The 16,862-nt window shown below is 37.9% G+C and overlaps 1 pseudogene; it reads left to right on the forward strand.

Annotated features, from left to right (window-relative positions):
- Nucleotides 1-7,764: 7,764 nt before the first annotated feature.
- Nucleotides 7,765-10,336, forward strand: LOC111175226 (ankyrin repeat domain-containing protein 6 pseudogene; annotated as a pseudogene).
- The last annotated feature ends 6,526 nt before the right edge of the window (nucleotides 10,337-16,862 follow it).

Consider the following 16,862-nt stretch of genomic DNA (forward strand, 5'->3'; position numbering starts at 1 on the left):
AGACTTTAAAATAAAGACTATTAGAAGAGACAAAGAAGGACACTACATAATGATCAAGGGATTGATCTAAGAAGAAGATATAAGAATTGTAAATATTTATGCACCCAACATAGGAGCACCTCAATACATAAGGCAAATACTAACAGCCATAAAACGGGAAATCGACAGTAACACATTCATAGTAGGGGACTTTAACACCCCACTTTCACAAATGGACAGATCATCCAAAATGAAAATAAATAAGGAAACACAAGCTTTAAATGATACATTAAACAAGAAGGACTTAATTGATATTTATAGGACATTCCATCCAAAAACAACAGAATACACATTTTTCTCAAGTGCTCATGGAACATTCTCCAGGATAGATCATATCTTGGGTCACAAATCAAACCTTGGTAAATTTAAGAAAATTGAAATTGTATCAACTATATTTTCCGACCACAATGCTATGAGACTAGATATCAATTACAGGAAAAGATCTGTAAAAAATACAAACACATGGAAGCTAAACAATACACTACTTAATAACAAAGTGATCACTGAAGAAATCAAAGAGGAAATAAAATACCTAGAAACAAATGACAACGGAGACACGATGACCCAAAATCTATGGGATGCAGCAAAAGCAGTTCTAAGAGGGAAGTTTATAGCAATACAATCCTACCTTAAGAAACAGGAAACATCTCGAATAAACAACCTAACCTTGCACCTAAAGCAATTAGAGAAAGAAGAACAAAAAAAAACCCAAAGTTAGCAGAAGGAAAGAAATTATAAAAATCAGATAAGAAATAAATGAAAAAGAAATGAAGGAAATGATAGCACAGATCAATAAAACTAAAAACTGGTTCTTTGAGAAGATAAACAAAATGATAAACCATTAGCCAGACACATCAAGAAAAAAAGGGAGAAGACTCAAATCAATAGAATTAGAAATGAAAAAGGAGAAGTAACAAAAGACACTGCAGAAATACAAAAGATCATGAGAGGTTACTACAAGAAACTCTATGCAAATAAACTGGACAACCTGGAAGAAATGGACAAATTCTTAGAAATGCACAGCATGCCAAGACTGAATCAGGAAGAAATAGAAAATATGAACAGACCAATTACAAGCACTGAAATTGAAACTGTGATTAAAGATCTTCCAACAAACAAAAGCTCAGGACAAGATGGCTTCACAGGTGAATTCTATCAAACATTTAGAGAACAGCTAACACCTATCCTTCTCAAACTCTTCCAAAATATAGCAGAGGGAGGAACACTCCCAAACTCATTCTACAAGGCCACCATCACCTTGATACCAAAACCAGACAAGGATGTCACAAAGCAAGAAAATTACAGGCCCATATCACTGATGAACATAGATGCAAAAATCTTCAAAATACTTGCAAACAGAATACAAAACAGAATACAAAAGCACATTAAAAGGATCATACACCATGATCAAGTGGGGTTTATTCCAGGAATTCAAGGATTCTTTAATATATGCAAATCAATCAATGTGATACACCATATTAACAAATTGAAGGAGAAAAACCATATGATCATCTCAATAGATGCAGAGAAAGCTTGCGACAAAATTCAAAACCCATTTATGATAAAAACCAGGCAGAAAGTAGGCATAGAGGGAACTTCCCTCAACATAATAAAGGCCATATATGACAAACCCACAGCCAACATCGTCCTCAATGGTAAAAAATTGAAAGCATTTCCACTAAGATCAGGAGCAAGACAAGGTTGCCCGCTCTCACCACTCTTATTCAACATAGTTTTGGAAGTTTTAGCCACAACAATCAGAGAAGAAAAGGAAATAAAAGGAATCCAAATCGGAAAAGAAGAAGTAAAGCTGTCACTGTTTGCAGATGACATGATACTATACATAGAGAATCCTAAAGATGCTACCAGAAATCTACTAGAGCTAATCAATGAATGTGGTAAAGTAGCAGGATACAAAATTAATGCACAAAAATCTCTGGCATTCCTATACACTAATGATGAAAAATCTGAAAGGGAAATCAAGAAAACACTCCCATTTACCATTGCAACAAAAAGAATAAAATATCTAGGAATAAACCTAACTAAGGAGACAAAAGACCTGTATGCAGAAAATTATAAGACACTGATGAAAGAAAGTAAAGATAATATAAACAGATGGAGAGATATACCATGTTCTTGGATTGGAAGAATTAACATTATGAAAATGACTCTACTACCCAAAGCAATGTACAGATTCAATGCAATCCCTATCAAACTACCACTGGCATTTTTCACAGAACTAGAACAAAAAATTTCGCAATTTGTATGGAAACACAAAAGACCCCGAATAGCCAAAGCAATCTTGAGAATGAAAAATGGAGCTGGAGAAATCAGGCTCCCAGACTTCAGACTATACTACAAAGCTACAGTAATCAAGACAGTGTGGTACTGGCACAAAAACAGAAATATAGATCACTGGAACAGGATAAAAGCCGAGAGATAAACCCAGGCACATATGGTCACCTTATCTTTGATAAAGGAGGCAGGAATGTACAGTGGAGAAAGGACAGCCTCTTCAATAAGTGGTGCTGGGAAAACTGGATAGGTACATGTAAAAGTATGAGATTAGATCACTCCCTAACACCATACACAAAAATAAGCTCAAAATGGATTAAAGAGCTAAATGTAAGGCCACACACTATCAAACTCTTAGAGGAAAACATAGGCAGAACACTCTGACATAAATCACAGGAAGATCCTTTTTGACCCACCTCATAGAGAAATGGAAATAAAAACAAAAATAAACAAATGGGACCTAATAAAACTTCAAAGCTTTTGCACAGCAAAGGAAACCGTAAACAAGACAAATAGACAACACTCAGAATGGGAGAAAATATTTGCAAATGAAGCAACTGACAAAGGATTAATCTCCAAAATTTATAAGCAGCTCATGCAGCTCAATAACAAAACAACAAAGAACCCAATCCAAAAATGGGCAGAAGACCTAAATAGACATTTCTCCAAGAAGATATACAGACTGCCAACTAACACATGAAAGAATGCTCAACATCATTAATCATTAGAGAAATGCAAATCAAAACTACAATTAGATATCATCTCACACCAGTCAGAATGGCCATCATCAAAAAATCTAGAAACAATAAATGCTGGAGAGGGTGTGGAGAAAAGGGAACCCTCTTGCACTGTTGGTGGGAATGTAAATTGATATAGCCACTGTGGAGAACAGTATGGAGTTTCCTTAAAAAACTACAAATAGAACTACCATATGACCCAGAAATCCCACTACGGGGCATATACCCTGAGAAAAACATAATTCAAAAAGAGTCATGTTCCAAAATGTTCATTGCAGCTCTATTTACAATAGCCCGGAGATGGAAACAACCTAAGTGTCCATCATCAGATGAATGGATAAAGAACATGTGGCACATATATACAATGGAATAATACTCAGCCATAAAAAGAAACGAAATTGAGCTATTTGTAATGAGGTGGATGGACCTAGAGTCTGTCATACAGAGTGTAGTAAGTCAGAAAGAGAAAGACAAATACAGTATGCTAACACATATATATGGAATTTCAGGAAAAAAAATGTCATGGAGAACCTAGGGTAAGACAGGAATAAAGACACAGACCTACTAGAGAATGGACTTGAGGATATGGGGAAGGGGAAGGGGAAGCTGTGACAAAGCGAGACAGAGGCATGGACATATATGCACTACCAAACATAAGGTAGATAGCTAGTGGGAAGCAGCCGCATAGCACAGGGAGATCAGCTGGGTGCTTTGTGACCGCCTGGAGGGGTGGGATAGGGAGTGTTGGGGGGAGGGAGACGCAAGAGGGAAGAGATATGGGAACCTATGTATATGTATAACTGATTCACTTTGTTATAAAGCAGAAACTAACACACCATTGTAAAGCAATTATACTCCAATAAAGATGTAAAAAAAAAAAAAGAGCTTGTTAAAAAAATGGAATTCAAGCCCACCAGTACTACTGAATCAGAATCTGCACTTTTACAATCTCCCCAGTGTACTTGTGTACCATGAATAGTTGAAAGGTTCATTTCTACCTTGACATGTCTTTTCTGTCTGAGAAATACACACATTTTATCCAGTTTGATATAAATAAAACACTCAAAAATGTAAAAAAGAAAAGAAAGAAAGGGTTTTCTGTGGAATACATGAGTTATACCTATTTTTAGTATTCTTGATTAAATATTTGTATTCTCGACTAAATATTTGTATTCTCAACAGTTTGTTTTATTCCTAAGTGTAATCTTTACATTTTTTCCACATGTTTTACTATGAAAATTTCCAAAGATACAGAAAAGTTAAAATAATCACTTAGTGTATATACCATATACCCTCCACCTCTTCTATAATGGTCAGATTCCGATATGTTTGCTTCATGCTCCACCTATCATTCTTCAAACTGTGATATATCTGTCATTCTTCAGTCATCATATTTTGATGTTTTTCATATACATGAAGTATGTATTTTGATGTATTCATGTATTTCCATATACTTTAGAATGCATACATAAAATTGAGTGTAATGTTCTTGGGAGCAAAATTTATATGCAGTGATATACACAAAACTTAAGTGCATCTAAGTATAATTTCAAGGCACCTTGGTCTTTCTTGTTTCTGCTCTAAGTTTTGCATCCTTATTCTACACCAGATGTCCCTGTTTCACTATAGTTCATATATTCTAAATGCCACAAATCGCAAAGAATCCTGTTGTGTCCCTAGCCCTTAGCCAATATGCTGCTTATTCTTATCAGGATACTAATATGTCATTTAGCTTTGTACTAGGCTGTTCTCTGTCACATTCTTACAGGAATATTGAACCAAAGCAGGCAGCCATCAGCATTTAGTAGTAACAGAGGAAAATAGATACAAACACAAAAATGCCAAAGCATAAGATAATTAATCCCTCAGTGAAAGGTCATTTATAACTTGGGTATACAAAATTGACATTACTAAAATAAATAATCGGGACTTCATACATAGGATCTATTTTCCTGACAAAAGATAGCCTACCTGTACCTGATTTGTATTAAAATGTGCTATGAAAGGCAATATTGTTAGCCTAAAGACATGGTACATTGCTAATGTGAAATTTTACCTTAGGTTTACAAATGATAACAATTGACTGTCAACAGGCTACCCTATAAAATCAATTACCTCTGCTCTAAATAAAATTTTAGTGGCTTTATAAGTAATTTAAACTAAGGGCTATATAAGTACCTGAATATTTCCATCGCCCTCAAGAATAGTTTTGTCATTGCAGTCTTATGTCTTCATTAAAGGCATTTTTTCATAGAGTTAAAAAATTGTTAAAACAGTACCTAAAATTTTAATATCTACAAAACATGTCACTTCTTTAATTCTCTAGACAGTCCTACATTCGACAATGTTAACGTAATTTAGGAGCCAAACCACCCCATCACAATTCTTTCTATGTGTTTAGGGGAGCCTGCAATAAATATGAAAAATATCGCTATCACACTATATGTAAAAAATGTGTTCCAGGATATCAGAGTGACTCAAACTCTTAGTGAATACAAAACACCAATAGGTGAAACCGTAGTTTGCTTATGTGTATAATATGAGCTGAATAATAATGTAAGTATGATGATCCATCTCATACATTATCAATAGTTGAATGATGCCGAGGAGTTAGACAAGGGCCATTTACAAATAAAATACTAAACTTAACGGTTTATTAGTTAATTTCAAAACGGAATATTCACAGGACTTAGAAGTTAAATATTTGGTATTTTATGAATTCTAATTCTTCATAACCATTTTTCTTTGTAATTTTTTACTTTTCACTTATTATAAAAACGATAGCAATTCCTAAACATGAATCAAATAGTCTTGACCATGAGACTGAGCTCCAGGCTTCGGTTTTCATGTTTGTGGTAGTCAGCCCAGAATTTTAAGTATGCAGTCTCTTTCACCATTGTAATCTATTGAGTGTAATAAAATCTAAAAGTCATTATTTTACTCCTGCTATGAAGCTCCCACATTTCAAAACTATTAAAATCAAACAATCTTCATCTTGTCAAATAATACCAAAATGTGTGGAGCAAAGTGGTGTCAAATAAGGCAATACAAAGAGAGGAGGGTAACAATTATTCATATACCCATAGTTTTATTCCAACTGGGGACAATAGTGTAGTAGTTTTATTCAAAAGTAAGTTACGATAATAAAACTTCCTTATCAGTTATTATCATTTTCCTTAAAATAATAAAATTGAATATTCACTAATAAATAATTGAAAAGAAATGTGTCCTTCCAGAAAATGTCCCAGCCAAACATTTAAAATTAACTATTATGTAAAGGTACATAATAGCTTTCTGCCTTTTAACTTTACTATGTTTATTCAGCAACGTTCTTCTAGGCAATGTGACATTTCAGTTTTAGGGAACAGCAGGAAGAGTTGTAGGAGGTGAAGCCCTATATGTTAATAGAAACTATAAAATAGACCAGAAATAAAAATGCTGCTCATTCATCCATTCACACCTTTATCCTGAAAATGGTCTCTTGATTTAGTCTGTAAATGGATTTTGTAGTGAATGCCAACGCAAACAAACTACCCTGCCTCAGAAGTTGATTTATTCATGAACCAAACCTAGAGACATGGTCTGGCCCAGTTCAGCCTGGGAAGGAGAGTGCACATCTGGATGGAAGTGGCCTTTGCCTAAAAGCCTGGCATTCAGACGGTGGTCTGACCCTAAATATTATTGCTCCTCTGTCCTCTCTTTTCTGATAAAACTGCTTAGGATTTTAACTACTCTTTTTTGAGCATTCATAGTTGATAAATAATTATGTTATAGTACTCTTGGGGATATTTGTGAGCCAAAAGGTAAAGTATAAGGGCTGTTTTGACTTGCACATACCATCACTGACTCCATTTTACAGCTTCATCTTAGACTTGCAGTCCTACCACTCTCCCCTTTCTGGGTGACTTACTCACAAAGAATGCCCCCAAGCCAGATAAATTTCCAATCAACTTTTACACTTGCCTTCATCTGATATGAAAACAGAAAGAATGTCTTTTGCTGATGAAGATGGTTATTGGTCATGAGTTCCAATTTAGTTCCATTTAGTACCAGACATACTTCTCCCTGGTAGTCAGATTGTATTTTTAGCTTTGGCCTCTTCACAGTGCCCAGCACTCCTTTTGGCAGATGGGCATGCAGCCACAAATGCCTCTGGATCCTTGTCTGCCTGATCCTGCCTGTATGTAAGTTACCCACAATAAACTTCATAATTGCACTTTATGGAGTTGCCTGCTTCGTTTTTTGGTCTGAAAGTTACTTCTCAGTTCAAAGGATATTATTCAATATCTCATTATTCAATGCCTTTCAACATTAGTCAAATTACTCTGAAGCCAACTGAATGGGTCTAAATCCTGGCTCTACCTTTTGCCATCAGGTGACATTAAAGAACTTCTCTGTTTTCACATCTGCACTAACTCTTTGAGGCAGAAACTGCACATGAGCTTTGGTCTTTAGATATTAATATAGTTGACATGACCTCAGGTAATTTTATATTTTTCTTATCCTTCTTTCTGCTGAACTTGCAAGAGAATGTGTTTGTTTAGAGGGCTCTTAGAGGATGATTTTCTTTAAAATAGGCCTCAAGTTTAGAAGAGGATCTATAGATTTTTAGACCCTAGATCCCTGAAACACCCCTGAGGCTTCAGGAATAAGCCAAAGAGGCCTGTATATGGATTGCTGATTGATGAAGAAGTTGACAAGCATTTTTACTCATTTGAAATCACATGTTCATTTAGCACCTCATCCCCCAGAAGCTTATACTCTAATGAGAGCCAGAGACAAAGCAAATATTAGAAAACAATATGATCTTGGAGTCGCGGGCATCCTGACTGCAGAGGCCCCAAAGCTGGCATAGTGATGAAGACACCTTCCAATGATCGGAGAATCTTTACCCGCGGGTACCTGCCTGGACCTGTGGCATCACCTTGAGCCAAAGGAACTTGTCTACCACTTCCCCGAAAACGTCTTTCTCTCCTAAGTCATGAGCCAGCAGGATGCGGTCTCCAGGCTTTCAGAATGCCTGCTCATAGCTGCGTACAAAGGCGAGGCGGAGAATGTGTTTCAGCTCATTAACAAGGGCGCCAAGGTAGCCGTTACCAAGCATGGCTGGACTCCCTGCATCTTGCTGCCAATAAGGGCCATCTTTCTGTGGTCCAGATCTTGCTGAAGGCTGGCTGTGATCTCGATGTCCAGGACGATGCTGGAGACACAGCACTTTATATTGCTGCTGCCTTAAATCACAAGAAGGTGGTTAAAATCTTAGTGGAAGCTGGAGCAGATGGGACCATTGTCAATAATGCAGGCCGGACTCCACTGGAGACTGCCTGCTACCACAATAATCCAAGAGTTGCTCTCCTCCTCACTAAAGTGCCCCAGGGAAGTGTCTCAGCAGGAGACACCCATAGCAGTGAACAGGCTGTACCCAGAAAAGAAGAGTCCAGAGATTTCCTGTCCACCTCCCCAGAGCCCAGAGCAAAGGATAACAGGCAGAAAAAGTCAAGGCCCAATGTGTCAGCGTTTTCTGACTCCACCCCACCAGCACACAAGCAGCCCTGACAGCAGAAGAACTCGCGCACTCACAATGACCCTAAAAAGAGGCCCAGGCATCGCTGTTTACCCCCATCCCCCATGAGTTCAGAGCATACCAGCTCTACACGCTGTACCGGGGCAAGGGCAGTAAAGTGATGCAGGCACCAATAAATGGCTCTCGATGTGAATCCCTGATCAACAAGCTGGAGAATCAGTTGGAGGCAACTGTGGAGGAGATCAAAGCAGAGCTGGTGTTGGTTCAGGATAAGATGAACACGAAGCTGGGACACATGGAGAATAAGACCCAGCACCAAATGTGGGTTCTGGACCAGCTGATGGTCGAGCGACTCTCAGCAGAGAGGAAGGAGTGCCTGAATCACCTGTAGCAGCACTCGGACTCAGAGAAGCACGAGGGAGAGAAACGGCAGATGTCCTTGGTGGATGAACTAAAAACTTGGTGCATGTTAAAGATTCAGAATCTGGAGCTGAAGCTTTCTGGAGATTCTGGGGCCTCCAAGACTAAATCCACACCCTCCACTTGTGAGTCCTCCACAGGTGTGGAACAGTCAGTGGGGACTGCCGGTCCAGCAGCAGCCTCTGACAGCTCCCCCCAGGTGGCCAGGCCCAAGGAAAAGGCCCTCAGCTCCACAGCCACCCACAGACCCCAGCAGGAGCTGTCTTCCTCGGATTGTACAGGCTCCCGACTGAGGAATGTCAAGGTCCAGACAGCCTCGTTACCCTTGAAAGAGGCAGCCAAATGCAACCCACAGGCTGGGCCCTGTGTTGACAGAGGCACCCAAACCAAGAAGTCTGGGAAAAGTGGGCAGACGAGGCACCTAGGCCAGCACCCAGCACCCAGCACCACCTGCGGGCAGCCGCCACCAGCAGCAGGTGGCAAGCAGACTGCCCCTCACATTCGAGACACCTCCCAAGCGCTGGAGCTCACCCACTATTTCTTTGAGGCTGTTTCCACCCAGATGGAAAAGTGGTATGAAAGGATGATTGAAGAAGCACGAAGCCAAGCCAGTCAGAAAGCCCAGCAAGACAAGGCCACGCTGGAGGAACACATTAAAAGTTTAGAGGAGGAACTTGCTAAACTAAGGACTAAGGTACACAAGGAAAACTAGGGCCTGGGAAGTGGGACGAGAAAGAATTCCTGGGATTTCCCTTGTGGTCCAGTGGTTAAGACTCTGTGCTTCCAACGCAGGGGGCGGGGGTTCGATCCCTGGTCGGGGAACTAAGATCACACATGCTGTGTGGCCAGGGGTGGGAGGCGGTGGCGCCGGGGAAGGATTCCTGAGGATTTCCGGTCCTGCAACTGCAGAAGAGCTATGTCCAAGGTGTCGGTTGTTGTACACAGAGCAGAACTTGCCTTTAAAAAAAATCAGTAATTTCTAAAATGTGCCACACACATGCTTCCTATGCCCTGAAGTTATGAAGACTTCAACAATTAGACTGAAATTAGGGGAAACTTGCCTAGTTTCAGGTTTCATTACAGATTCGAAACCTCAGCCCAAGTTCATCTGAAGTTCAAAAGCTCAGATTAAGCGAGCCGTGCTAAGAAACTGAAGGATGTGTAAGCCTAAACTCTAATATTCAGGATATGAAATAATGTAAATGAAAAGCAAGAAAAATATGAACCCCTGTGAACTCAAATCAAGCAGTCATTCATATCAACATGCCTGCTGTGCCTAGACAGTGTCTATCTGTAAGAGCTGTAACAGACACGCTGAACCCCCTCCCTCAAGTTCATAGTTCCCCAAATGCTGACGTTTTAACCAGGGGAAAACTCACCAAACAAATTTTGAGGAGAAGGATTTTCATGATGGCACAAGATCCAGTATATCTTAAAATGTTTTGAAAAGTCAGAGTGTGTTTAAATAATGGGTTAATTGGCTAATAGCACTGGGAATGTTTGTTAATAATGAGCTCAAACGAGAAAGGTTCAAATCATTGGATCATGGTTTCTGTATCTTTCAGCCAAAAGAAAGAAATAGTACAATCATTTAATCATAGTGATTTTAAAGTGGATTAATGGAAAAAACATTCACGTAACAATTACCTGAAACTTCTATAACCTAATTCATAGCCAGTTATCTTAGAGTACCTTTCTGAATTTGAGCTTATTGGTCTACATTTTATAAAGAAATAAGACTGTTTCTTGAAAGTATTTCATTTTGAACTGAGTTCTGTTATTGAAGAACCTCAAAAGCTTTCCACTGCTTTGTAGCAACTATATCAAGGTAAATAATGCAATAAATTGACTTGGATTCCCCAGCTTCATGGAGCCCTGTGGATTTTACTCTGCTCTATGGAGTATACAAAGTTGCAAAAGTAACGGTATGTTGAAACTTTGGATTAAATTATCTTCCAAGCTTCTTGTTCCTTGTGGCATTATATTCATCTCCTCAAAATTCCATATATGCATAGAAACCTCGATTCTATTTCTATAAACACAGGAACCAAGTAAATGTTGTCTGTAATTTTGAATAAACTTTTGCTCATTAAGCCAAAGAGAAAATATGACTTCTTGACATGGGAACACCCGGAAAAACAAAGTATGCATTTAGTCCCCTTGTGTTCTGCCCATCAAGCTCAGTTGTTTTTCGTTTGTTCTTTTAAATACTGACAATCTATGGATCTAGGCGTTCCTAATAAATGTAGATGTATGTCAATCAAAAAAAGAAAAAAAAAAGGAAAAGAAAACAATATGATCTTGCTACAATGGAAGTCTTAGCCGATATTGAAACATATCATAAAGGGCCCCAACTGAATCACGGGCAGTCAGGGAGGAGGGAAGTGCTAGAATGTGAACAGCTGTTACCTAAGTGGAATGTGAAAAACAAGGGTATAGTAGGCAGAGAAACGGCATATGCAAAGACAAACGATTTAGCACAGCTGGAAAATTAACTGCAAGATTGAAGATGAAGCTGGAGTGATAGTTATGGAGCAGAAAATTAGAAAGAATCAAGGATAACTCTATGGCCACATAGTGACCAAGGTGAGAAGTGATGAGGTTACTAAACATGAAGAGAGATGGCTACAGATACTCAGTTACAGAGATCAACATAAGAGAGGCTGTTAGCATGTGATCTGGCATGAAGGGGAGAATCTGGCACGGAAAGTCAAGACTACATATTTTGATATAAAAACAAGAGTTGCCTAAAGTTGCTTTGCTTTCAAAATCTTTATCATAAGCATCCACTCTGGAAAGCTGATAAAACAGGAACTAAGAACTAACTCAGAAACTTAAAAGCCAAAGAGGGTGAAACATCTAAATAGAGGGTTTGCCCAACAAAATGCCTCAGTGTGAATATTGACTACCAGAAAGAAAAAGAAATACTCAAGCTGTAGTATTGGATGTAGGTGGGGTAACGGTAGAAGATAAGTCAGAAGGATACGCATGGATCAGATGGTTTTTGGCCAAGCTAATAAGTTGGACAATATCCTTAAAGCAGTCTGAAAGATTTCAGGTTTTAAACAAAGATTAAGTATGATGTCATTTGCCTTAAAAAAAAAGATCTTTTTGGAAGCAATGTGCAAGACTTACAGGAGGCATCAAGGCCAGTTTTATGTTTATGTCATGATCCTGGTGAGAATGATCAGAGACTGAGCTAAACCACACAGCACTGATGCATTTCTAGGAATAGTAAAAGGAATTGATTATGTTATAGTAGGACCTTTAGTCTTTTTGAGGTCAATGTGCCTCTCTGCCCCAAACTCCACATATGATCACTGTCACTGATATTCAAGTGTGCACATTTGATTTGTAATTTCTATTGTCAAAGGAATGTAAAAATTTGACTGACCTTTGAGTCAAAAGGAAAGATGATCACAGTAGAAGAGAGCATGATTTCAGTGTCCTTGAATACTGGACTGTATTCATGACCAGAATCTTCTAATGCTCACACATTAATGATTTCAGATGTGACTTCTTCGAGGCCCAGGTGAATAAGAATGGGGGTGAGAGCCCCACTGTGTGTGCAGTTCCAGCCCAGTTCTGACCCCTGAAGACTGATGCCAACCCTGTTGATCTGCTGTACTTTGTTAATAGTCATAGATGAAGGGTCTACAATAGGTTTAACTAGCAGTAAATATCAACAAGTGGAACTGAAAGAGGAGTTAGAAGAAGACCAATTCCTCCTGACAACTACAGCACACAGATTATCTATTAAAGTTATAATATTTCTTATCAAAGGAATAAATACATAAAGATCTAAAATCGACACAAATATTAATTATAATACAAAAGTAGTTCCTTCCCTTTCCCTTCTACCTTCCAATTGTGCTTTCAAGAGGATATCACCATTCATTTCTTCAGGTGTTTCATTAAGCATTAGTTCTGTGTTTCTAAATAATATGCTTACATTGTTATTTCATGATTTATCAGTTTTAGAAATATATTTACTTCCTTTTAGAGGATTAAAATTTGCTTCTTTAATTTCCCACTGCCTCCCCATACTTCTGGTTAATTTATTTATTTTGATGAATAAATCACCAAGTTAACTTTTTTCACATTAAAAAAAAATATTGTTCACTGCAGAGCCAAGCAATTTACAACAATTACATTTTCTTACATGTGCTCCTTTTTACTTTCTTTAAAAAAAACCAGCTTGTTTTTCTTAGAATAGTTGCTATCAGCAAAGCCATAAATGTATAAGTTCTCTATTGCCCCTTCCCCTTTATATTTCCTTTGTATTCCATTGCCCTTTCCCCTTTATATTTCCTTTCACGAAAAAGCAATAATGGTCACTGGCTAGAAGCATAAATCATGCCTGATATTAAAAAGCACTATATTTAAGTATGCTGACTCCCAAATGGAAACAAAGCTGAGTTTTCAATAGGCCATTGATATGGTCTTCACAATGTGAGCTGCTTATAGTCTTGGGTTTGATGGCAATACCTTCAAATTTCATGGGCGTGTGCTCATTGCAGCACTTTTGTTTGCTGTGAGATAATTTCCTTCATCAGAATCAATGATGGTGAGTAAAGTATGCCAAAGTTTATAGATAGCGGTGAGAGGACAGAAGTAGAATTTTAACTGGAATAAATGTTAATTTCAGTAAGAAAATATCACTGTCCTCTCTATGATGGAAAGTAACTAATTTTTTAACCTACCAACAATGTGGTTGGCTATTCCCCAGGGTCAGGAATCAAACTGACGTTTCAGCATCAGTGTCTGTTCCCGGAAGGTTAAGCAATCCACAGTGGCAAAAGCCAGATCATCCTTGTAGTGGAATTCCATGTGTTGGGTTCATACAGGGCTTGTATTTTTGCTGCTATGTCCACATTGAGCAAACACTAGGTAGGTGAGAAATGGGGTTTATTAACATTCACAAAATATGTCATCTTGTCTATATGATTATTCAGAGCCTTCACTTATGTGGATGTCCTTTGTTAAATAGTCATCTGAAACAGATATTTGCATATTTCAGCCCATCCTAGAATATCTATCTACAAACCTCCAGATATCCTTGGAATCACTGTTCCAGGCCTATTGTTTCCACATTTCTACTCATCAACCTAAAACTTTAGCAACATTAGTCTAAATTAGTTTAGATAAGACATTAGTCCACTAGTCAGTTTAGATGAGAAGGAGATATCCAAGCAGCTCCCTGATCTCAGGAGGAGGATGTGAGACATTTGAAGCTGCAGGACTCTCCATGCACATAAGCATGCCAGGTGGGATTAGCCAAAGCCCATCCTGGACCAGCTGAACCCTGACAATGCATGAGAAATGAATGTTCATTGCTTAACATCACTGAAGCTTCATAGTCATAAATTATCCATCAATTTTGTATTATCAATAGCTAACAGATACAAGGATTTCTGTCAATACCAAAACAATCCGGTACCAACTGAGCTGTTCAGTAGTCTCCCCAGTAAGATTTTCATTATCATTATTCTTCAGGGACACTCCTATTTAGGGCTGTCCTAAATTTGCATCAGCAAATTTCTGATTAGAGCCAGCATGTTGTTTAGAACGAAAAGGAAATTATTTTATCCATAGTCACAAAGAACTTCCTATGAGATCATGCTGTGGATTCTGGAAGAAGAAGCAATGAAACAGGAGTTGGTGTCTTAGGCATGTGTACTATCTGCACCCTAATTTTTACTGGTAGACCCCTGTGTCATTTGGGGTCCTCAATAACTAAGTTTAATTTACTGTCAGTGTCTAGTAATCCTTAAAATGATTGGATGTTTTCTTGTGCAGAGATATTCTCGATAGTGGCTTTATTGCCCCTTGGGGAAGGACAGGAGGAGTAATTACATCACACACTCATGTCAATATTATAGCATCCTTTCTCAAGGAGCCCAGGCTGTCATTCAGAGGTACTTGAACAGTCTTAGGTCTGAAATCTAGGTAAAAAGACTAGTGACTTGCCATTGTGACAACATAAGTCTGATTTTTGCCCACTAGACCTAGCAGTGTTCCTGTTATAGATCAAGTAATATTTTAATTTTCTACTATGTATTTTTATTCCTAGGTACATATTAATCAGACCATGCTGTTAGACTATGAGGATAGAAAGTGTATGGGTGCTTTGGGTTGTACGTCAAAGAATGAGAAATAGCCATGGATGCTGAGAATGTGCACTGCCATGCAATGATGTACCACGATATATCTCCCACTCTCTGTGGTTCTGTGTGGGGATTTAAACATACACAAACACAAATATATCCAAACACAGAAATATGTTTTATGGATTAACAAAGCTCTTAATAACATTTTTATCCTACCTCAATTTCTGTGCCCTTTCACCTTTGTAATCTGTCATTAAATGGTTGTAATGGTCCTGAAAATGGTTATGATTTATCAGTAAGTTGGAATCTTGGAAATATAACCCATTTATCAAATTTCATCATATCATTTTGGCTGGAATGTAATTATTTCATTTAAGTTATACTTGTGTACTCTTAAAGCACATTTCTGTTTACTTCAGCTAGGAGTAAAGTTTTTCAATGATACTTTATTCAATCAGAGTTTTACAAAAATTTTTAAAAAGACACTGTAGTACTGGAAATGTTTTTTAATTGTAAATATGTTTTTTAGTTACTTTGCTTTGGTAAACAATTTCTCCTTCCTTCCTCCCTCCCTCTCTCTCTCTCCCTTTCTTTCTTCCTCCCTCCCTTTCTTTCTCTCTTTTGCTTTCTTTCTTTCTTTCTTTCTTCTTTCTTTTTCTTTCTTCTCATCTTCCTTTTTAAATCCTTGACACTATTTGGCCAAGAAGCGTTTCCTCAATAAAATAAACATTACTAATTTTTATCCTACACCTCATTGAACACTGTATGGAAAGACAAAGTCACTGATAAAGAATCTAGAACTATTTGTAATGCCACTTGATCCTTCCTACAGAGACTTAAAGAAACTATTATGCTGTTGGGGAGGCAAATAATGAAATGAGGTGTTGACCCTGTGAGCTAATAACACGGCTCCCAACTCGGGTGAAGAACTACAAGTTACACTCAGGCTTCAGACCAACTTAAAACATCAAGGGAGAAGGAAGATCAAGGTGATCAAGCCTTGGATTAAAGATGATTCCATAGAAATTTCTCACATCATGCCTAAATATCAAGCTACTTATTTCATGTTGATCATCTGCTGTGAGTTGCCATAAGAAATTGTATTAAAGATGGAGAAGGTTTAGACTGAGTCTCATATACTTAAAGAGAAGATGACCAGAGTGAGAAAAGTTTAGAAGTTAAGGCAAATTGAGTGGTCGTTAATTGAAACTAATAGAAATCAAAACCCAAGACATTGGAAAGCAAGAGCAAGGTGTGGAGAATTTTTCTCTAGAAAAGTGTCCTCTTAAGCTATGGTGGTAGTGTTTTCCAGAGTAATCAGCAGGAAGATCCCAGAGCAGCATATTATGCATGGTGTAGCCAGTTAGTAGATTTGCTTTAATTAATTATTTACAGATTTCTATAAAGTGAAAAACAAAATGCTTGAAAAGGTGAAGACTATGGCCAAGAAAAGTAGTCATGTATCTCCCAAAGTTTTCCTTTTTGCATAGAAAAGAGTGTAAAGAATTATAAAGAGTGAAGGATTCTCTAAGTCAAGTCTTAAACCCAAAACAAAATAAAAAAGGCACGCTACTTATGTTAGAACAAAACTCGTGTGTGTGTGTGTGTGTGTGTGTGTATACACTCCTCATGACAATTTTTGTCCCCTAGTAGTCTTAAAACCCAAAGAAACAATAATCAATGATTTAAAATATAAACACTAGCATTGAGGACAGTGAAGTTCATATGGAAAATAAA

The sequence above is a fragment of the Delphinapterus leucas genome, chromosome 4 (assembly GCF_059928025.1).
Source record: "Delphinapterus leucas isolate spDelLeu-1000000601 "Yukka" chromosome 4, BTC_Dleu_Yukka2, whole genome shotgun sequence".
Taxonomy (NCBI): Eukaryota; Metazoa; Chordata; class Mammalia; order Artiodactyla; family Monodontidae; genus Delphinapterus; species Delphinapterus leucas.